Source organism: Gorilla gorilla, chromosome X (assembly GCF_029281585.2).
Source record: "Gorilla gorilla gorilla isolate KB3781 chromosome X, NHGRI_mGorGor1-v2.1_pri, whole genome shotgun sequence".
Lineage (NCBI taxonomy): Eukaryota > Metazoa > Chordata > Mammalia > Primates > Hominidae > Gorilla > Gorilla gorilla.
Window position 1 is genome coordinate 39170483 of NC_073247.2, and position 25064 is coordinate 39195546.

The following is a 25064-nucleotide window of genomic DNA, read 5'->3' on the forward strand; positions in this document are numbered from 1 at the left end:
TCCCAGCACTTTGGGAGGCCGAGGTGGGTGGATCACCTGAGGTTGGGAGTTCGAGACCAGCCTGACTTACATGGAGTGACCCTGTCTCTACTAAAAATACAAAATTAGTCGGGTATGGTGGCGTGCGCCTGTAATCCCAGCTACTCGGGAGGCTGAGGCAGGAGAATTGCTTGAACCCGGGAGGTGGAGGTCGTGGTGGGCTGAGATTGTGCCATTGCACTCCAGCCTGGGCAACAAGAGTGAAATTCCGTCTCAAAAAAAAAAAAAAAAAAAAAAAAAGGAAAAAAAAGAGAGAGAGATGTAGAAATGAAAGGGTCTATTCAGAGGTGATTGCAAAGATAAATCTAGATGTCATAGAGGGAAAAGTAGTGAGAGGGAAGTCTGGAAAAGGAGGTTTCTCTGGATTCTAGAGGCTCTTGAGTTGCAGATCAAAGCTTGGATTTTATGCTATTGGCGATGAGCAGTCATTGATGACCTAAAGTGACATAATAATGAAAATACTGCTTTGGGAAAGGTAACCCGGGTCACCATGTATATGAAAGATTAATGTAAGGAGAAATTGAAAGCAGGAAGAGTAACAGGAAAATTTCAGAAATTTAGAAATGAGAGAGAAGAATTGAGCCTATGAATATTCCAATGCAAATTAATGTTCTATTTTTTCTTTGCAGTTTCTAGTTTCTCAAATTTAGGCTTCATGCAATATGCTTTGAAAATATGATAATTATATTAATTCGTAGAATCACTGATTCCTCTTCTACCCCACCAATGTTTGTAAGGTGCATTCTGATAATTTTATTAACCATACCTCTTCGTAAAGGTGGTAAAATATTGAAGCTCTTAAAGTGGCCTTGGCAAATGCATATAAACTGTGAGTGTATTGTGCTTAGAATTATTATAAAATGATTTTTAAAGGATCTTCACCAAGGCACAGCTAATATGAGTAAGAATCCTAAATGTAAGTTACTTCTAGACCAGTGGTCCCCAACATTTTAGGCACCCGGGACAGGTTTCGTGGAAGACAATTTTTCCATGGACGGGGTCTGGGGGGTGATTTAAGGATTAAACCGTTCCACCTCAGAACATCAGGCATTAGTTGGATTCTCGTAAGGAGGATGCAACATAGATCCCTTGCATGCATGTGCAGTTCACAATAGGGTTCATACACCTATGAGAATCTAGTGCCTCCCATGATCTGACAGTAGGCGAAGCTCAGACTGTAATGCTTAATACTGGCTGGCCAGCCACTCATCTCCTGCTGTGCAGCCCAATTCTGACCCAGGCCGCAGCCCAGGGTTTGAGGACCCCTGTTCTAGACATATTATTGCACTTGTATCATTTTACTGCTAATATATTACTGTATCATTTTACTACGAATATATTGTCACATTAATAAATTCCAGATGATAGCGCAATCACAGCACAAATACTTATCTTTTCTAAAAAAATTCCAGTTGTAGATTTGTTCAGTGCAATGTGGTATATTTTATCTTTCTAAAGAGCAGAGCAGTGTGGCAATTCTGAATATACACGTGCTTGCTGAAAGCGATAAATTGGTGATTTTCTCCTTCGTGGGACAGAAACAAGTGAGATGGATATAAAGAGAAAATCCTACAAGTAATAATTTTAGAGCACTTCTTAGTAGCAATTTCAATTTGTCACTAGCACTCTATGTATTCCCAACTGTTACTCCTTTCATTCCATAATTTTTATTCTCAGATCTTTCCATTTCATATCCCAAAGATAACATTTGCTCAAACATAAAAATAACATTTAGCTGCCTTTGCATGGCCCTTGCAAATTTATCTCTCACTTCTTGTTTCCCTTAGTTCCCCAGTAGCCTTGAAAAACACCCAAGTTGGCTGAATTCTAAGCCGAATGACTGTGATATCTCCACAGTAGCATAATTCCAAATGCTTATTTGATAGCTCCAATTGATGGCTAATTGGCCCTTCAAATTTAACACGCTTAAAAGGAAATTTCTGTGTATCCTCTACTCTCAGAATTGATTCTTCTTCAACTTCTCCCCCTAGTACATGGCACTACCATTAGTTGGCTGCCCAGGTTAAGAAAATCATGCTAATTTTAAAAATTAATAATAAATAAAAATCTAGATAACATTAATTTTTCTTCTCATTCCCTAAACCTCTACCTACAAGTATACAATCTTCCAGAAACTTCAAACTGCAAAATATATTCCAAATCTAATCACTTGTCTCCTTTTCTGCTGCCCCCAACCTTAGTTTACATCTCTCTTCAGCTGTCCTTCAGGTGTTTCCTCATGGGTCTCTGTTCTCTTGTTTGGCCTTTGATCCACACTCTTCACACAGTAGTGTTGACTGTAGGCTCCCCAAATGAACAACAGAAAAACCTTTTGATCATACATATTTAAGTTTTTGGACCTTCTGCTGTAAGAAAAAAACATAATTCTACAGAGTCTTAGTAGGATCTCAAAATGGGAAAATTAGAATAGGGTATTTATTATATTTTACAGCTTGGTCTGGGTTATTTCAAGGTGGGTCTTGTTAGGCAGGGATTGGTTAAGTTTGGACAAATTTCATTGCATAGTTTTGAATTGTCAGATACATTTGAGTGAATGGATTTGGATTGGTGGGTACTGTGAGACAATGGTTTTGAAATGAGTTGTGACAAATATGTCACTGAGTCAGTTCATAGTCATCTTTTAGGAGCAGGTGTTTCTTGGAGCAAGCATCTAGGTTATTTTGGCTTGGAGTAAATATTCTTTAATATGGAGCAGAAATGTATGCCTGGTTCTAGTTTCATAGAGAGAGAAAATTATGCTTCATAGGTATTTAAACTTAAAACATCTCTTCATATCCCTGCTTATAATCCTTGGAAAGCTTCATGCTATGATCAGAATAAAATTTAAACTCAAATTAGAAGATCCTAAATAGGCTGTCCCTTGTCTCCTCACTGACTTCAGTTCTTACCACTCTTCCCCTTACTCTCCACATTCCAGCCACACTAGCCTTTCCTTTCCTTGAGTAAACCAGGCTCATTCCTGTACTTGCGAATTGCCTCTGCCTGGAATGGGTCTTTCTCTTTCATCATTTGAAGTCTCCCACAAATATCATCTCTTCAGAGAAGACTTCTTAGACTACCCATCTAAATCAGCTCATGACTCCCATATCACTTCACTTTAGAGTTCATGGCACTCATCCCTACCTATACAAAATTATGGTCTTTTAGGCCAGATATCCTCTATTCAAATCTTTCTTCTGCTACTTATTAGCAGTAGAACCATGACTATGTTACTTTGACTATCTGTGCCTCAATTTCCTCATACATTAAAAAAGGACAATGATGATACATATATCATAGGGTTGTCATGAGCCATAAATGAATTTAGCTTTGTAAAATGTTGACTCTCTAAATATTAGCAATACAACTTGTTGGTAAAATAACTGTGATAAGGAAGACCACTACCTCAGGAGAACTACTTTGGTTTTGTCTCCCAAAGGTGAAGGCAAGGTCGGGATTTATTGAGAATTGGAAGTTTGGTTTAAGGTGGGGTTTTTTTCAAAAAGAGGATTTTATTAAGATTGGGTATGAATCAGGATATAACAGTCTAGGATTGGTGAAAACAGGAAAGCCAGGATTTTGAGACAGGATTTCAAAAAATTGTACTTTGTAAGTTCTCTGTTGATTCTATTGAAAAGTTGGGAAGAGATGGGTCTTTTGGAAAGTCCCTGTAACGAACAATCAAACCACTTGCTTCAGCCAGAAACTCAGGGAAAGTAATGACAGTGGGATACAAAGTTACATTATCATGGAGGTATGAGGTTAGGGAGCTTTAGTCCTCAATATCCAAGCTGAATATACAGGTAGATGGTTTTGGTGCTCAGCATGTAAAGCATATAGAACAGTGCCTGGCACATAATAAGAGCTTAAGTAAGGTGAATTTCATCATTAACTTATTATCGTCATGGAAGCCACAAGGGTGGTCATTTGTCTGTATCTCATTTCCTGGCACAAACATTGCTTAGCACAAAGTAGGTACTCAATAAATCATTGTGGAATGGATAAATTTATTTATTTACTGGTTTTCTGTTTGTCTCCCTAATTAGGATATAAACTCTGCGAGAGAGAAAAACATGCCTTTATTGTTCATCAAAGTATTCCAAGGGCCTGCGGCGGTATTTGGCCCACAGTAATCACACAAAGTGTATTTGTTGAGTAAATTAATAAGCTTTTAAGTATTACAAAAGAATCTTGAGTGTAAAACCAGCTCCCAGTTTCTTTCACCTCCACTGAAAGGTGTGAGTCCAGAAAACGAGAACAAAATAAAGAACAGAAGAATAAAAAACCCAGTTACATTCTAAAATAAATTGGGGGAAATGCTGGTTTAAAAAGTTAAGTAAGATCCTTTCCTGTAAGGTTTCTCAGATCCTTTAATCTGCCAATGTGCATTGTTGATTACTAATGGGAAATAGTGTATATACTTGTTTGATCAGGGAACTTGTTTTTCCCCGTTTTGATTTGAGAACACTTGTTTGCATCTCTGGAAATACAACATTAGCGTTATTTGAGATGTTCTTTGGGAAATGCTGTATTAAGCAGTTTTATCCAAAGTCAGGGATGCCATCATAGGAAGCCGAATGAGACTCCTTGGCAGTGATCTGGTGTTGAGTCACTTCAGGATGATGGGAGAAGCACAGATGAAGGCAGTCCCATCCTGATAGGGCTAGGGCTCCTCCAGAGACTGCACATAAGTGCCCTGTTTGCTACCAGAAAGCACTCACATGTAAGGGAGAGTCTGGTTTAATGTCCCCCTAGTTGGTGAACATTCTCCAATCTTAACCACAAGTTTCCCATGTGTCTCTGACATGGAGTGCCATGAGAGAAGAGTTTTCTACTAGATACTCAGGCAGCATTTTGTTCTTTTACTTGGCCCTCAGGTGTACCTTCAACTTGGGTTTTACCCCTAAAAACTTATGTTGTTGTGTTTGGGGGAAGTCAAAACCAGGACACATGAAGGATTCATATTCTGGAGCTTGTCTACTTAAAATGACCAATGCTTTCAAACAATTATTTCATCTTTGTATGCCTCAGATTCTTCAGGAAGAAACTGAGTAGCTTGAATGATAGTCATGGGTTCTGAATTGTACGTTGTATTAGTCCATTTTCACATTGCTGATAAAGACATACCTGAGACTGGGCAAATTACAAAAGGAAAAGGTTTAATGGACTCACAGTTCCACATGGCTGGGGAGGCCTCACAATCATGGTGGAAGGCAAGGAGGAACAAGTCACGTTTTACATGGATGACAGCAGGCAAAAAGAGAGCTTGTGCAGGGAAACTCCACCTTATAAAGCCATCAGATTTCATGAGACTTATTCACTATCACAAGAACTGCATGGGAAAGACCTGCCCCCATGATTCAATTACCTCCCACCCTGTCCCTCTGACAACGTGGGAATTCAAGATGAGATTTGGGTGGGGACACAGACAAACCATATCATACATTGAGGAATTTTAGTTTGGGCAAGGCAGGGAGGTGGGCCTCTGGGAGCAGCAAATAGGCAACTCCTGTTAGTGCCTCTAAGTCAATGCAATCTTGCTCTTATTTGCTCTATGCAACTTTATTAGAAGAGAGGAAGTTCCTACTTAAAAGGTAGTTTTTATTAGCCCCACCTGTGCAATTTCACTTGACGACATCTGCTACTAAAAGTAGTTTGAAAACTACTGCACTAAAAAATGGAGTCCACTGCCTTTTTTTGTATGGTCTCCAAGCTAACAAAGGTTTTGATATTTATAGATGGTTAAAAATGTCAGAAAAGAGGAATACAAATTAAGCATTCCTAATCTGAAAATCCAAAAATCTAAAATGCTCCAAAATCCAAAACTTTCCTGATGCTAACATGACTTCATAAGTGGATAATTCCATACTTGGCCTCATGTGACTGGGTTTCAGTGAAAATGCAGTCAAAATTTCATTTTGTAAACACAATTATTAAAAATACTGTATAAAACTACCCTCATGCTATGTGTATAAGCAGTATATGAAACATAAAGGAATTTCTTCTTTAGACTTGAGTCCCATTTCTGAGATATCTCTCTATGTAAATGCAAATATTCAAAAATCAGAATAAATCAGAAATTTGAAACACAATCTCAAGCATTTCAGATAAGGGATACTCAACCTATATTCCATTATGCACATAAATTATATGAGATTCAGATTTTAGTGTCCATAAATATAGTCTTATTGGAACACAGCCACACCCATTTGTTTACATATTGTTAATGGCTGCTTTTTATTGTCTATGGTGCTTCAGCAGCAGAGCTGACTATTTACCACAATGACTATATGATTCACAAAGCCTACAATTTTTACTACCTAGTCCTTTACAAGGAAAGTTTGCTGAGCCCTGACCTAGATGATTATTAGGATCCTTTTCTACCCCCAACATTTGATTTTTGTTCATCTTTGTGGAACCATATTGACTGGCTATGTAAGATTCTTCTCAAAGCAAATTGAATCAAGCCAGGACTCTTTCACTATGTTATAAAATCGATTTAATTATGTTACAACAATCCTTCTCATTTGAGAACATACACTACCTAACTAATCCATGTCTTTCAATCTGCCTTCACCTTCATTCTGAATGGCGTTTGGTGTATTCTACTTTGTTATGTTGAACATTTCTTTTATTATAGTATTTTAACGGGGCAGCATAAAATTGCATGGCTCCTCTGCAATGTAAGTACTTTAGCACGACAGAGTTATAGGGTTGTAAGGAAGCTTGAGATGCCGTCTAATCTCTCCTACTCCTTCTGGACAGAATTATACTTAAAGTACCCTGGAAAGGTTTTGGTTTACTGTAGTCTTTAAAAATCCCTCCACAAGAACATTTCCAAAACTCACTTTGTAGCACATCAGCTGTCAAATGATTTGTAACTTGGGTGCCTATGTCTGACCAAAAGTATATTTAGAGTTGTTCCATTTTAAGGCTTTAAAATGGTTTATTAATAGGGCAGTACTTCCAGCTACTCAAACCTTGATTTTTATTCCAGCCCTGAGTCTTAAATCTGGGCAAGCACGGCTTCTCAGACATGGTATCTTCTAAGGGCAGTGATTAAGAGGCAGGACCTGGGAGACTACTCTGTTGTTGCATGCTCTATTCTCCCCTCCACACTGTAAAATCCTTGCGGATAGGAGCAGGATTTCTTTTTTTTCCTAACTCCCATAGCACACACAGATTGTATTGAAGAATGTTCAGCCCAACCTGTTTGCAAGCATCTTTATTACAAAAGATGAAGGGAGGGTGGATGTAATCGAATGTGTACTTTATACTGGAAAGCAACCAAGCCTCTCTGTGCATGCACTACCCTCATACAATCGATAATAAATTAGCATTTTATTTATACTGTATAATGCCGTTCTTTTTAGGAGTCTGATTTGGAAGCCAACTACTGTTTGTGTTCTCCAAAGTGGTTTTTGATGGAGTGCTAATTATGTTTCACCTAAAGAGCAATGCTGATGGGGGACCACAATCGCCTTATTGTAGTAGATCCAGCTGATGAATCTCCAAGGATAGCCTCATGCTATATTCTGGGGGGCAAGTAAATATAAAAATACACTTTTGATCAAGAAAATGACACCATTTACACAACAGTATCAGGACTCAGCCTTTGTAAAACAGCTGCATAGCTGCATAACTGTGATGTGATTTTTTTTTTTTAGTGGAGAAAAAAACATGGAGGAAAATATATATCAACTCAGGACCCTAGCTGAATCTGGGGTTTAGTAGTTTATGGTGGGGGCAGGGGACTATATTTTCAAATAAATCTAGCTTAAGTGAATTTTTTTCCGGATAGAAGACCAACTTAATAAATGAGTCCTGCGTAGAGAAGTATGTCGCATTTAGCAAAAGAAGACACGCGCAGGTAGAGCCAATCTTTTCACTTGTGCGAACCTCATTAATCCTGTCACATAAAGTTTTGCACTTGTATTTTAGCTCAACTCAAGGAAGCTTGATCCAGATATTTTTTCAGTATATTTTTCAATACAACATAATAAAGACTGGAGAATACTTTAACTCCACCTTTTTTTCTTTAAAGCTGTCTTGGCCAGGTGTGGTAGCTCATGCCTGTAATCCCAGCATTTTGGGAGGCCAAGGTGGGCAGATCATCTGAGGTCAGGAGTTCATGACCAGCCTGGCCAACATGGTGAAACCCTGTCTCTACTAAAAATACAAAAATTAGCCAGGCGTGGTGGTGGGCACCTGTAATCCCAGCTACTTGGGAGGCTAAGGCAGGAGAATTACTTGAACCCAGGAGGCAGAGGTTGCAGTGAGCTGATATCATGCCACTGCACTCCAGCCTGGGCGACAGAGAGAGACTGGGTCTCAAAAAAAAAAAAAAGGCTTTCTTTGGGTCAGGCTGCCCTTTGCAAACACCATTTTTACCACCAAAGTCCCTGCAGCTCATATACTAGGCTTCGATATATGTATGTATGTATATAGTATATATAAATGGACGTGCTCTCACATTGCTAGAGGTACATAGACTCTCTGCATGACTTGGGATTCAGAAAGTGTGTAAAATTAAGTAAGATGACAATAGCAATCCATTAATTATTCTACATCTACCAGAGCACACTTCCATGTTTGGTCCTGTGCTTTTAAGGAAAGACCTGCCTTTTAGTGTCATGAGGGCTCTCAGGAATGGCATCTTGATGATCACAACATTAAATCCAACTCCTCTGTCAGGCAGCTAAAGTGTTAATTTATTTTGTAATTAGATCTCTCACCAAAGCTCACAGGAACCTGCATTTGGATCTCATTTGATTATGTATAGACCCTTTTATATATGCCATCATATTAAAGGTTCATTCTACGTGGCCTGCCTTATGTGCTCAGTAAACATTTGTTGAATGCTGAAACAAATCACCCTGGGGTTAAAGGAAAGCGTTGAGGCTCACAGAGGTTGACTTGCCAAACGTTACTAAGCTACTATGGGGCTAAGGCAAGAGTGAATAGTTCCTGCTTTAGGCAACTCCACCCACCCCCGACCCCGTTTGTGCTCTTTCTTTTTTCCTAATCGTTCTAGCAGTCTATGATTTGGTGTACTTCTTTGGTTAAAAAAAAAACACACACAAACAAACAAACAAAACCTTAAGGGTCTTTAAAAAATAATAAGTTATCTGTTATTGAGGACTTAATTTTGTGCACTACACTGTACCAAATGCTTTATATTTATTAACCTATTTCTTTTTAAGCAATAAATCTAAAAGCTTGGTATTCTTATCCCCATCGAAAAATTACTTTAAATAAAAAAACCTCTCCAATGACTTTTATTATATTCACATAAAGCTAATGGGGCCGATTAAATGTTTATTGTTAAATATCCATAAATCATTTCAAATACATATGTATTTTTATAATTGTGACTCATAGATAATAATACAGTTGGGCTACAAAAGCTATTTGGAGGAAGACAACAATTCTAAATGGAATGTGATTTGTATTTGTCAAGATTATGTCAGCAATCTATGATTTTAGCAATTTATTTGGTCCATACGTGGATAGAAAATATCAAGCACAGGGAAGGAAACTATAAACATTTGTTCAGCAACTACTATGTGTCAGACATCATTGATGTTTGCCATATTTGGATGTCACAAGGACCCTGTGAGATCCTGTAAACATTTTCTGTAATTAAAGATGAAGCAACTGAGTCTCATGGAAATTGGGAAATTTGCCCAAATACTTTACTTTGACCCAAAGGAAAATGCAAGTAAACCCATACCACTGGCTGAATATTGAGTTTTAAGGGTTTACAGGGAGAAATATTTTTCAAAATGTATCTGACTTGGGTGGGTCTTGAGTCTAGATAGAATAAAGCACTCTATCTTCTGTGACCTGGGAAAGGGGTGCCGTTGGGGGTGGGAGGAGTCGGGATGGAAAATCAGGTCTGTTTGGGACCAAATTTAGTTCCCATTTAAAACACTGAACTGCTTCCAAAGAAATTAAACTCATGACCTTGGTCTACATGAAATGAAGCCAGATAAATTAACCTGACATACACACTTATATAAGAAATCCTTGAAAAGGAAGAGCTGATGAAACCAGGGAATCATATTTCCTGTAAGAAAAGTTGGTAAACATACCAGTGAGGTACTTTGGTGTATCATATTATAATACTATCAGTAGTATAAATGAAACGAACAAAAATGGTAAAAAAAAAATTGATCTAGAATAATGTCATCAACGAAGTATGCAACCATTTCTTTTTTCTTCTTTCCAACTTTTATTTTAGGTTCAAGGCATACATGTGCAGGTTGTTATATGGGTAAATTGCATGTTCCAGGGGTTTGGTGTACAAATATTACATATCCTATTCTAAGTGCTGAAAAACTAAAGTTTTTAATGCTCCTATCAGCAAAAAGAGCACCAAGCAAATAAACATGTCCTAATCATTTGCTATGGTAGTAGATCATTAAAAAAAATACATTTCTCTTAATTACGGAATACATGCTAAGCAGAGGTTCAGAAATAAAATTTCTAATGGGAACTGACAGATCGACAAAAGGCTAACATAATATTTGCTTCATTTGTAACAAGTATTGGTTGAAGGGTCCAGGTAACTCAACTAGCCTCAGAATAAAGGATGTAAAACTGAAAAGGAGATTTTAAACATTCTTTTTTAGTAGCAAAATTACACACGTTTTATATTAAAAAGGTAATGAAAGAAAAGGTGGAATTTTAAAATTACGTGAATTTCATTGGGATGAACGCTTCTGGAGGCCTAGTGACTGCTGAACATTTCTAGAAAAGAAGACAGGTGACCAAAAAGCAAATTGGAAACAAAAGACAGAATGTTTGAAGATGAAGGCCAGAGGTAATCGATTTCATTATTATATTACATCATGTAAAAAATTTCTTATTTCATTTTAAACAGATACACGGCCATGATGTAGAATTAGATTTTCTTAAAACTCCAAAGAAAAAGAAATAGCAATTTAGAAAAGCAAATTGTAGGATAAGATATCAAACTAGTTAGTCATCCAGTTGCTTCTAATGTCAAGTGTTTTCTACTTTCTGGCACACACCCTTGCTATTGCTTTTCCATTTCTCCCTGGTCATTCTCCTCCTTTAGTGTCCAACTCAGACTTCAGCCACCCAGACAAAGTATTTTCTTCTCCTACTCTTCTGATTGTGCTGAGCCACTTTGCTGCCTCTAGCCCTGCCACAGCACCTGTTGAATTTGCATTTCAGGTGGCCGTTGAAATTGCATTTCAGTTCTGAGCTCTGGTGGATAGGAACCAGGTGCCATTGATGTTTTTCACTTTTTCATATATTCTCAGTGCCTTCCCAGTTGTTTAGCCTTCACCTGTCTTGCCCTTCTCTGAATTCCAGTCCCATCAGCTTTCTTTCTGTCCCCATCCTTGTCATAAAGCCCCATCCTTGTCATAAAGCCCCATCACAGCATTTGCCCTATGCCTGGGCTGCTCTTACTTCTCTTTGCCTAATTATTTCCTGCGTGTCCTTCACATCCCATCTCAGAGAGGCCTTCGGTGACCTCTTCATTTAGATCAAATTGCCTTGTGTTGATAGTGTTGTGTACCTAGCATTGGGCACATTTGCAATTATAAATTTGTTTATTAAGATTTTATGGCCGGGTGTGGTGGCTCACGCCTGTAATCCCAACACTTTGGGAGGCCGAGGCGGGAGGATCACGAGGTCAGGAGATCGAGACCATCCTGGCTAACACCGTGAAACCCCCTCTCTACTAAAAATACAAAAAATTAGCCGGGCGTGGTGGCGGGCACCTGTAGTCCCAGCTACTCGGGAGGCTGAGGCAGGAGAATGGCATGAACCCGGGAGGCGGAGCTTGCAGTGAGCTGAGATCGCGCCATTGCATTCCAGCCTGGGCAACAGATCGAGACTCTGCCTCAAAAAAAAAAAAAAAAAAAGATTTTACACCCCTACCAGACTATAAATGTAATGGGGGCATATACTATGTCCATATTTCACTTAAGGTTATATCCTTAGCTCATTTCATAGGGCTGTACGTATAGTAGATGGCCAATAAACATTTGTGAAATACATTGATAATATGGGGTGTGTAACATTTGTACTTTTGAATCTAATAAATACTCATGGTTTAAGTCAATTATCAGTGGTTTATGGTTCAAGATGTTTGCTCTTAATTTTTCTTCACTGTATCAAATAGAGATATTGAAATTTCACTTTTACCATTTTCCACATTTTTTTCCAGTTCCAGTAAAATTCAGATTTAGTAACCCTTTCCTACATTATTTCTTTCCCCAATTATTTTAAGAGCATTTCAGTAGATAAGCTGGTAACAGGGGAGAAGGAAAAGAAACTAAGGGGAAGGAAAAGATATTCCTGATGAAAAGGATTTAACTATCTTGCCAAAATGAGGTTCTAAGGGAATTTGATTAAAGAAGTATTAAATATATGGACGTTTGTATATTTGATACTCAACTTTCAAAGACCTTTTCCCTTTAATAAAGTAGTCAAGTGCTTTTACATGTGGGCTGTCTGACCCCAGTAGGGGCATAAAAAGGCTAAGAATTCTGGCTTGTTGGATTATGGCAGTTGGCCATTTGAAACCTACAATCTTGATGTGAATCCAAAATGCCACTGGCTAAAGAGACCCCCCTCTAACCCTGTCCTTGCTTGTGCTACAGCTAGAAGCACACAGGTGAGAGCAGAATAAAACACCTAAGAAATCTAAACAATTGGAGTTTAGGACCAGAAAATGAAGGTTGGTGTTCGAGAGGCTAACTGGAGATTTTATAATGTCTGGCACTCTGGGGAAGAGAACCCACAGTGTAAAGTTTAAGGAAGTAAAACGTATCTACTCCTTTATATTAGGCCGTAGTGTATTTTGCCTGTGTTTTTGTTATAATCAACAACATTGTGTTATGATCGATCCATTTTAGGTCTCTCTTTTGCAAGACTCTCTGGGTTCCTTGGATGATGAAAAGGTTGTTTTGTATTTTCATATGTCCAGCACTGAGCAATGTGCTTAACACTTAATAGATGCTCCAGAAATATTTGCTGAATGAATTCCCATGTCCTCCAAATTTGTCCTATCCTCTCCGATTAGTTTATTTAATTAATTTATTTATTTTTGAGACGGAGTCTCACTCTGTTGCCCAGGCTGGAGTGCAGAGGTGTGATCTCGGCTCACTGCAACCTTCGCCTCCTGGGTTCAAGCGATTCTTGTGCCTCAGCCTCCTGAGTAGCTGGGACTACAGGTGCCCGCCACCACGCCTAGCTAATTTTTGTGTTTTAGTAGAGACGGGGTTTCACCATGGTGATCAGGCTGGTCTTAAACTCCTGACCTCAAATGATCCGCCTGCCTTGGCCTCCCAAAGTGCTGGGATTACAGGCATGAGCCACCATGCCTGGCCCTCCCCAATTAGTTTTTGTCTTTTTTTTTTTTTTTTTAGTTTAATGTATTTTAATAGCAAACTTACAGGAACAGCACAGAAGACAGACAACATTCAAAACATGTACTTGCATGTAGGACAACTCAGTTAGAAAAGTATAGTGAATGGATGGAATCTACTGTATGATAAAAATGCTACAAACACCATTTAGTTGCCGTCAATAAGAAATGTACTTGTTTTGAAAAAATCCAAATGCCGGCATTGTCCAGAAAAATTTAACCTGTTTATTTATAATTATTTTAAAGTTGAACCGCTGAAACTTGTTCACTGAAACATTTTAACTTGCATTAATGCTTTATGACTCCACATTTATGTTAAAAATTCACACACAAATGAAAATGGAAAAACTGCCAATACCTAATTACTGTCCCCTATTTTTCCACTTGCAATCACATACTTAGGTACCTTTTGACCCCATGGAAAAAAATCATCTAACGTTCAGAACTACCAGTAACAGGAAGAAGAGACTTTTTTTTAAAATTGAGAATGAAATGTTTCCCATCATAGTGGATTCTTAAGCACGTTCTCCACGTATGCAGCCTGCTAGCTTGATGTCTTTTGGCATAATTGTTACACGTTTGGCATGGATAGCACACAGGTTGGTGTCTTCAAAAAGGCCAACCAGCTAGGCCTCACTTGCCTCCTGCAAAGCACCGATAGCTGCACTCTGGAAGCGCAGATCTGTTTTAAAGTCCTGAGCAATTTCTTGCACCAGACGCTGGACGGGAAGTTCGTGAATCAGAAGTTCAGTGGACTTCTGATGACTAATTTCACGAAGTGCCACAGTACCAGGCCTGTAACGATGAGGTTTCTCCACCCCTCCAGTAGAGGGCGCACTCTTGCAAGCGGCTTTTGCAGCCAGTTGCTTCCCGGGTGTTTTACCACCAGTCGATTTGCGGGAAGTCAGCTTTGTAGGAGCCATGATATAGAGACCTCCTTGCTTAACCACCCTTCTCCTTCGGCTGGAGCTCGGCGAGCTAGAGGCGGCTCTGGCTAGAGGCGAGCTAGAGGCTGGCTAGCTGGCGAGCTAGAGAGCGACGGTGGCGGTGGCGCGGCGGCGGCTGCGAACACAATTGCTCCAATTAGTTGTAAGCATATTTTTTAAACCATGTTTACCTATGTTATACTATAGTTGTGTAAAGATATTTTAAAGCATTAACAAAGGATTTAACCATTTAGTAATCAGAGAAGGAAAAACGTGTTAGAAAAAAATGAAGAGATTAATCTTTGTACTTTAGCTCAAGAAAACCTGGGTTTCTTGGTAAAAAAAAAAAAAAAAATGTAGATTCTTGGGTCTAATCCTGGATCTAATGAACAAGAATTTTTTGGATGATGCCCAGGAATCTGCCTTTAAAAAGTCAGTTACTTTTGGGGACCAGTGTTTTGAGATATAGATGTTAAGGAGATGGGCAGGAAAACAAATATTCTTACTAGCATTGTTTTATCTTGACTTTTTCATGTCTGAGTGCGGGAAAATCACTCTATAACACTTCACTTGTGATAAACCGCTCCAGATTCCAAAGCAGAAGCAGAGTGAGGATGGTGTGTGTGTGTGTGTGTGTGTGTGTGTGTGTGTGTGTGTGTGTGTGTTGGAGTTACTGGGTTGCCATTAAACATAATTGACTCTAGTTATTTCTATTTTCTCATGTCATGCCCAGGATAAATAATGAGTCTCAAAAGCATTGAAATACTTTTGACCCCTAAAAAACAATCTATTAGTGTTTTGATTTTATAATACATGTAAGAGTTATTTGTTACACCTGTTTCTTCTCTTTTTTATCCCCCACTCTTGTCAAAATGTTAGTCATTAAATAATAGGTATTTTAGATAAGAATTAAATATGTAGATATTTATTCACAAAGACCCTGCAATTTTCCCCAAAATAGAAAAAGCCAACTTTTGTCTTCAGTGAAAGACAGAAAGGGGGTAACATATGATATGAATTATTAGATATAGGATACTCAAATTCAAATTTGTTTATTATAAATTTGTTATTTTAGAAATGACAGCTAGGACATGGAATGACTAAAAATATGTACATTCAATAACACATTTAGAAATATAGGAAATTTTAGAACTAGGTACTTTGAGAATTAAGAGATTAAGAAGGGATTATTTTCTATCTGCACAGTTCTCAGGGAATAGATATGACGAGTGATCCTAACTATTTGAGTAAATGTCAACTGCCAGCAGACACCACCAGCTTATATCGAAGAAAAGTCACAAAAAATATGAAGAGATTCATCACACTGGGAATGGAAAACATGGAATAAGTCAGCAAGTCCAGCAAAAGAAGAAAGTATTACAAGTATAATTTAAAAATAGTTTTGGCAAGAGGAGGTTGGGGAGAAAGCAGAGTAGGCTATAATAATAATTATAACTCAAAGATGGGCCAGACCTAAATGTACACCTTGGCCTCTTTCCATCCTAAAATGTTCTATATTAGCAAAAGAGGTGTTATGATTTATACTCAGCTCCAAGTCTAGACTGGTTTAGGTTTCCTGTGTTTAAGTCTGCTTCTTTCTTACAAAAAAATCTAGTCATCTAGATCTCAAGTGAAATGTGCAATTGAAGGTATAAAAATAAAATTCAATTGAGGAAGGCAAGTTTGTCCTTAAAATAAAATTTAAAATACCAGCATTTATTTTTAAAAAACTACCTAATTACATCTAGTCCCATACATATGTTCAAGATTAATATGCAACTGATGCATGAAAATAAAATTCAGCTGAGGGTAACTACTGTATCATTAAAAAGAAAATAGAAAACTAGCATTTCTATGAAAACGTCTAGCTAATCATACAAAAACTCATATACATGTGCATTGACAAGTAAATGCTGGTGGTATGTTATTTGAGGTCAATTTTTATTCTAAATATTTTTGCATAGTGGGAATTTGTTATGTTAAATAATTTTGAGATTGAATGGATCTCTGAGAGGGCTTAGTAATATATTTTATATTAAATTAATCACAGTGAAAAAATCTTTGAAATAGGCTTGATGTTTATAATTATAGTATTCTGTGTTTAAACGTGAAAACATTGTCTCCTTTTAAAAATTGTATTAACTCTAGGAGACAGGATATATAATGATCAATTCTTTCTACCGTGAAACTCTATTAATTACTAAAAGTGTTAGTATGCAAAATACAATATAAGTTGATAAGAAAAACCAATTCACATTTGATACCCAGTGGACAAATTAGAATAAAATATTCTAATGTTCAAAGAACACTCTATATTCTATAATGTTCTCTGTTAAGCCTGTGTCCTTCTGAGTATGGTGAGTGGCAATTCTGGCCTTACCTTCAAACATCTGCTTCATGTTTAAATTAAATTATGCTACATGCTTGTCCCTGCATAAGAGTAGCAAATACTCAAAGCACAGTGAAAGGGATAGTAAAAGACTTCTAAGTAGGAGAAGTATTAAAAATGTTCTCCAGCTGGTAAGGCTGGAACACTGATGATCAAGACAGTTCTGTTGAAGGGTGGGAGGCGCCCTCTTCTTTGCTCCTTCAGGTGTTAACCTTTTTTTTTAGATGGTGGTTGATTGCAGGGCCTGGAGGAGGGCTTGAGTGTGGCCTGTGTGGCCTGGGTCTAGAGAAGCTGTTATTTACCAACCAATTTGGGAAGAGTTTAACTACGGTATTTAAAACTGTGGCAGCTGTATCTGACCAAAAGTTAAGCTTCTGAACTTTTCCCCATAGATCACAGAGGGCGGGCCTCCAGGGAAGGTTTCAAGCAGGAGGCTGACTTGAGGAGGTTTTTGTTTTAGAAAGAGCCTTCAGGTAGCAATGTTGAAGATGATCGATTGCATGAGTTTGAGAAAACATTCAGGAGGATTGGTTTTAAAACCTAAGAAAAGAATTGAGGTAGTGGCTAGGGAGCAGAAGTGAAGAAATGGATGTGAGAACTACTTTGGAGGAATAATTTTACAGAGTCAGTGACAGTTTTAGAATTGGATAGGGTGTGAGTTTGACTCCCAGGATTCTGGCTTGGACCACTGTGGAAAATAGTACCATTACCTGGGAGAGGATAAAGATGTAGTGGTGTCTGTTATTTGTCTGGTTTGCTGGCTGATTGGTTGGCTTTATTTAATTAATTTTCTGAGAAGAGCCGTGTTTATAAGCTGCAGGCACAACTACAAATACATTAATTTAAACATATAATAGTGCGGCTTTCTCTGTTGGACAACAAAAAAGAACCAGAAAACGAAGGGGGTGAGGGGCTGAATAACATTCCATGATCACCTATTATACTCTTTTAACTAATTTTGGAATCACATTCATGCCGTACAGAGTATAATACTGTTGCCATTTCACAGATGAGAATTCTGACTTACCAGGTTTGAACGACTGGCCTACTTTCTCATAGTCAGAATGTGGCAGCGTCACAATTTAAATCCATTTCTGTCCATCTTCAGGGTCTCAGTCTTTAACTGTATGAAAATACCTCCAAAATGGAAAAGAGTGAAAAAGAATGAAAGGGAAGAAAAGACAAGGGAAAGAACGAAGAAAAAAGTATTTAGAGTGACCAAAGAAAAAAGCAAATTCCAATTGAAAGGGACCAAGCAGAGATGCTCATCCATGAGCAGGTCTTACCCCCGCCTAGACAAGTTCATAGTCCTCCCTAAAGGTGGCAGGAAGTTTACACAGAATATTAGTTCCTCATAGGTGTCCCTAGCCTTCAGGTGACCTGAACATGCAGCCAGTAAGTGAACTGGTGTCAGTTTATGGCCAAACCACTGCTCTCTAGACTTCTGCTTTTAGAGTGGTGCTTTTCAATCTGGGCTGCTGCAGATCCTCACATTCTTTCCGGTCTGTGGAGTAATTGAGAGTAGGCTATTAGAAACTTTTATAGGAATCTGACTGAGTACTGTTGTATCTGCTGGATCCAGTAATTTTAAAACGGGATTGTATTTTGTATGTCTGTTTCATTTTTCAAGTCATTGGCATTGCATTTTATGAAATAATGTATCTGTGATGAATCAGAAACAAAGGAACAAAAACTGGCCCTTCACCACAGATAATTTGAGAAGTAAGCTTTAGAGCATCAAAAGAAAAAAAGACGAGAGCCTGATAGGTGTTTTTGTGCTCTTGGTAACAGAGACTTTCTCTTATAAATGTGATGGTTTAGTGAACTGCCTTTACATAGCGATCTATTGGCCCCATATACAAATATAATCAAATGATTTGTGTCATTTGAAGCTACACAATAGATGAACCTGGTTTTTGTAATTTAACAAAAAATCCAATTTATGTAACATATTAAAAGAAGCATTATCAACTTGTTTTCTCCTCAAAAGACTGTAGCTATTAAACTCCTTAATTACTTCATTTTCACTCTCAGTGTAACATTAGCAGTTTAGCACTTCAAGTACAAAAATGATTAATGAGCCTGAGAATTCATTCGCATACATACCACTTTGCAGCTTGACATAACCCTGGAGCCTGTTCTCTATTCTAGCCATAGACATACTTCCCTAGCAAATATCTTATTGCATATTAAATGCCTAATCATTGCAAAGTATGCATAATTATAGTCATCTTTCCTGTTTTTTTCTACGCAAACAAAAAAAGACAACAAATCAAATGCATTCAAATGTAACTAACATTTTAAACCAAAGTATAAATCCATAGGGAGCATCATGATTTTTGCATTGTAACTGTCCCCGAAAATTCAATTGTGATTTGAGCTGAAATGTCATTCATCTAAAAATGTATCTTTAAAATTTTTTTGAACATGAAGGAAAAGACTTTCAATTTCTATATTTATATGTATGTGAGTACTGTGACTTGGGAAAATATGACGAGAGTAAAGACTGCATTGTGGATTCAGAGAATAAGATTTTATTTGGAGTTACTGTAAGAAATATCTGCAGGGGGCTATTTCTGTCTAACCATCCTTGGCTTGCATTGGTGACATGTGCCTACATGTTTCTTTTAGCTTTACTGAATTTCTTTTTTGATCTCCTCCAAGGTGATCCCACAGTGCTGACTTTGTCCAATCATTCCCGAGGCTTAATCTTTTAAGTATGATCAATGGTTCTTTGTGTCTTTGCCTTCCCTTGTTTTTTCTACTGTATTCTGTGGAGTTCAGCCACAACTCTGTGCTGTCCCTACCTAATAATCCTCTTTTCCCCACATGCTGATCACCTCTAAGCTACACTCTACCACATTCAGTATGGAATCAGGAAGACTAAATGAACTTTTTCTCAGAACTCAGAGAACTGCACTTGTCAGGCTTGTTGCCATTACACAACACTGTAGTTACTGGAAGGTGAACCAAACAACTTCCAGGGGCCTTTCATGTGCAAGGGAAGAGCAGAACTGTAGACTACTTGCTAGACTCTAAATCTGGTCTCCAATTGTTTTTGTTCATGTGGGTAAAGCTATATGCTCTAAATTTGTACCTGTTTCCATTTGCTTTTAGAGGGAGACATTTAGTTTGGGGACAAAATAAATAATGTCCATTGAACTGGACATGGTCAAATATTTCCAATAAATTTTTAAAACCATGCGTGTACTCCGGTAAAGCACAGGTATCATTATCTCACTGCACAAGTGTATACTACAAATGCAGTCTTGCGGCTGGACATCTCTGACCAACAACTAGACCACTGAAATTGCAAGGCAATGCAGTCAACTAAGGCACTGAGGCACTGTTCCCAGGAAAGATCGTTTGATTCTGATACAATCAGGACTCCTTATCTAGACCCATACTTGATAAATAGGGTTGGCAGATAAGTTACAGGAGGCCCAGATATAAAAACAAGGAATTTAAAAAAGTGTAATTATGTCCCAAATATTACATGAAATATATTTATATTAAAATAAAATTACTCCTTATCTGAAATACAAATTACACTGGGTGTCCTGCATTTTTATTTACTAAATATGGCAGTTCTATTTATAAGTGGTACTTTTTTTTTGTTTGTTTGTTTTTGAGACAGAGTCTCGCCCTGTCACCCAGGCTGGAGTGCAGTGGTGCGATCTTGGCTCACTGCAACCTCCACCTCCCAGGTTCAAACAATTCTCCTGCCTTAGCCTCCCGTGGAACTGGGATTACAGGCATGCACCACCATGCCTGGCTAATTTTTGTATTTTCAGTAGAGACAGGGTTTCACCATGTTGGCCAGGCTGGTCTCGAACTCCGGACCTCAGATGATCCACCTGCCTAAGCCTCCCACAGTGCTGGGATTACAGGCGTGAGCCACCATGCCCGGCTATAAGTGGTACTTTATAAGCAGCAAAGATCATTTGAAACAGTACACTTCCTGAGGTTAGTGACTAATGAGATTATTCCTATATCCCTAAATGTCATAGAAGTGGGAGGAAATGTGAAAAAACAGAGAATCAAGAGTGGGTGTCAGCTACGGAGCACGCACGCGCACTCGGGTGCTTGCCCACGCTGCACTGGCCTGCACAGGCCTACACTGGCCCACGCAGGCCCACACAGACCCACACAGGATCACTCAGACCCACACTCTCCAGGTTAGAGCACTTATCCAGTGGATGGTTCAGCTTTCTGGAGGATAGGTGGAGCGTTCTTAATGCCAGTCCTTTTCTGGTCCCCACTAGGCTGTGGTACCCTGAGAAGTCGGAAGGCGATGTTACATACTAAGAATTGCTTCCTTTGTGCTGCTGCAGGATGCCCGGTGAAAAAAATCTGTAAAATGACATCCAAATAACCCAACCCTTACCTGTGTGGATTTTGAACTTGCTAAAAGACACAGTGGAGCCCACCTATTTGTGGATTGAGCTAATAAAAGTAATTTAACAAACAATGTGATAAATATGATGGATATGGGAAAGCTGATAGTGAAGATCTTTGGGTCTTTTAAGACTGTCAAAGAGGATATCCAAGAAGAAACAGGACAAAGAAGAAAGATGAATTGCATTTCTAAGAAGGTATTTAAATCCAGTACCTCCAAAATATTAATATAAAGATAAATGCATTACTAGGCGGTTTTTGAATAAATTTTTTTTGTTTACAAACTAAACTATTATTCTGTAAGTAGGACTATATTAAAGTGAAAAAGAGTAGCAAAGTATGAATGAATACACAAACACACATAAAACTTTCTAATTAGAACAAAAAAACCATATTTCTTTTGGTCCTTTTGCTTTGTTTGTTAAAGGTACATAATTGAAAAATCAGCTATTCTGAATGAAAGCTTTCTATCAAATAGATGATACTTAGATTTATTTTTGCTGTCACCTGGCTTAGTTGGCTATATAAACATAACAAATTGCTAATTGATATTAGTAAATATACAGTATTTGTGACTTCCTTCAGTCATTATACCTTTCCTCGAGAAAGTAGGCTTAATTGCACCACGTATTGGGGGCTGAATTTTACTAGTATTACTAATTTATCCAGCAGTGGCTTTCTATTTGCTGTATATTAACAATTTGCATCTTGAATTAGACAGTTTTCTTGTAGTGTGGAGATATTTATTACTTCTAATGACATGTCAATTCTACTTTACTTTTAGGCCTAATTTTAAATTCACTTAAGAAAACCATTTTTTATTGAAGAGATGTGTACATATTTTCAGGATGGTCATTTAAAAAAAATTCCAAGCAAGTGAATGAAATCATTCTTGGGCTGTGAATTACCTTAAAAAATACATTTGGGAAATATACAGTGCCTACTACCCAAGATAGTTATGGTGACTAATTAGCTTCTTACCTAGATTTACAGCACCGTTACCCTGTAAAATAATCTTTGTAAAATAGGTCACAAACTGGGTCTGCCTGAATCTTAAGTATAAATTTCATGTTTCACGGTTTTGTACTGCAGCTCTAAAGTAAAACAAAACTTATTGTCAATCGAATCACTTTGGAGGTTCATGTTGCCTCACATGTCTTTTGCTTAAATTCTTGTCTACAGCTGCCTGCCTGATTTGGATCTTGTGCCCTAATCCTGGTAACTGGACTCCTGTTTTGCTACTGTGAACACATTTTTGTCTGTTCGCCTCATGCTAGTAACTCCCTTTCTCATTCTTCCACATGTCTGGTTCTGAACACCCTTCTGATGACTACAGCTCTGATCCCTCCTCTCCTGGTGATTGATGTTCTGAACCTGTCTTAGGCTGCTGTATAACAAAGTGCCATAGACTGGATGATTTGTAAACAACAGAAACTTATTTCTCCCAGTTATGTAGGCTTGAAGTTAGAGAACAGGATGCTAGCATGGTGGGGTTCTGGTGAGAACCCTCTTCTTGTTTGCAGAATGCTATCTTCTTATATCCTCACATGGTGGAGAGCAGAGAGCAAGTTCTCTGGGGTCTCTTTTGTAAGGGCACTAATCCCATTCATGAGGGTTCTACCCTTATGTCCTAATTACCTCCCAAAGGCCCCACCCTCTAATACCATCACATTCTGGATTCAGATTTCATCATATGAATTTTAGAGGGACACAAACATTCAGTCCATAGCAGATCACAGCCTTCAGTGGTGGCAGCCTTAGAATTTCTATGTAGCAATTAGGCGGTGCTTGGAGCTGAGCTGTTTGGGTATGGGAGAAAAGCAGCTTGTTTTAAAGCCATGTGTGCATTGCAATTACTCTTTTTTTAGTAAAAATTGCATATTTAGTTGTGGTGGCTTGGGGGTAGTAATAAAAATTCATGAAGGAGCAGGTTTCTTTGTAGCCAATCATAGGCAACGCCACTGAATTCAAGGCTGGGAATCCAAAAGAATTGTTTTTTTTTTCTTTTTTGAGACGGAGTCTCACCCTGTTGCCCAGGCTGGAGTGCAGTGGCGTGATGTCGGCTCTCTGCAACCTCTGCCTCCTGGGTTCAAGCGATTCTCCTGCCTCAGCCTCCAGAGTAGCTGGTATTACAGGCACACGCCACCATACCCGGCTAATTTTTTGTATCTTTAGTAGAGACGGGGTTACACCGTGTTGGCCAGGCTTGTCTCGAACTCCTGACCTCTGGATCCGCCCACCTCGGCCTCCCGAAGTGCTCGGACTACAGGCGTGAGCCACCGCACCCGGCCAAGAATTGTTTTCTTACTTAGTTTTGTGTCTGCAGCTTTGTATATAAACAGCATATAGCTGTAGTAAATAAATATCTTTGATGATTGATCTAATGTCATAAATTTCTAGTCCTGGATTCCAATTAGCCACATCTATTCAACTGTAACTCTTGGGATACCCTATTTCTCCTCCTTGAAGTTTTCTGTTGGAAAACGCTTGCTTTAGCCACTGCTTATGGCCTCTCATGATATCCTCCAGTTACGAAGGTGTTTAATATACTGTGAGCCATGGATAGCATAATATAGTCATGAGATTTATCATAAAACAGGCTTGGAACTGAATTTGTGTCATACCAATGGTCTGGTTACTTCTCTTTGCCTGTTTTACATTTCAATAAAATAAGGATAATAATAATATTCATTCTTTCTCACAGTGGTTGAGGATTAAATTAGGAAACTTAAGTGTTTGACACGTATTTGATAATCAGGAAACATTTATAAAGATTGCCCTCATCTGATATGTTGAACAAAGATGGACTTTGTTCAACATACTTTATCCATGTTTTAGATAAATATAGATATTCAAAGTGCTGAGTCATTCATTCAACAAACTGTCTCTTAGGTGCTACTTTATTTCAGGCTCTTTGCTAAGATGAACTGGACCAGAAATTTATCAGAAAAAGTAACAGGGAATATGACATATTAGAGTTAAGGATGGCTAGAAGAGAAATGGGGATGGTTCAGGTAGAACAACACAATTAAAAATGTAGCCCCAAGGCCGGGCGCAGTGGCTCACACCTGTAATCTCAGCACTTTGGGAAGCTGAGGCGGGTGGATCACTTGATGTCAGGAGTTCAAGACCAGACTGGCCAACATGGTGAAACCGTGTTTCTACTAAAAATAAAAAAACTAGCCCGTTGTGGTGGCACATGCCTGTAATCCCGGCTACTCAGGAAGCTGAGGCAGGAGAATTGCTTGAACCAGGAGGCAGAGGTTGCAGTGAACGGAGATTGCACTACTGCACTCCAGCCTGGGTGACAGAGTGAGAGACTCTATCTCAAAAAAATTATATATATATATAAATTATATATATATTATTTATATAATTTATAATATAATCATATAATTTTATATATAAATTATATATAATTATATCATTTATAATTTATAATTATCATATATAATTTATACATATAATCATATATAAATTATATATATATATATCCCCTCCAAAATTGAAGAGAATGGAGAAATAATAACAATTCGAGTTAATTTCGGTGATCTTGGAGACATTGCTGAGGCTAGAAAGGATAGAACTTTAAGAGACTTGTAGTTATGTGGACTTTATGGATAAATGCAAAAGTTTTCTCAGGCAAATATAGAGAATCTCTGCTTTGTTTCCACTGACTTTAAGTATATCACCATGATAAACACTTTGGTGCTATTCTAATTGCATATAAACATGCACAACTCCCATCCTGAAGGTAGGATGACCAATTATCCCATTTGCCCAAGCCTGAGGACTTTCCCAAGAAACAGGACTTTCTTTGCTAAAGCTGGGAGTGTCCTAGGCAAACTGGGACAAGTTGGTCACCCGCTTTAAAGCAAAGACAAGACTGTGTCTTAATCTTTAT

General features: G+C 38.2%; 1 protein-coding gene and 1 pseudogene across 1 annotated transcript in view; one reads left to right on the forward strand and one right to left on the reverse strand.

Annotated features, from left to right (window-relative positions):
• The window catches only part of IL1RAPL1 (interleukin 1 receptor accessory protein like 1), a 1375176-nt gene that overhangs the window by 64208 nt on the left and 1285904 nt on the right, over nucleotides 1–25064 (forward strand). The window lies entirely within an intron of this gene.
• LOC101154475 (histone H3.3A-like) lies at nucleotides 13929–14373 on the reverse strand (annotated as a pseudogene).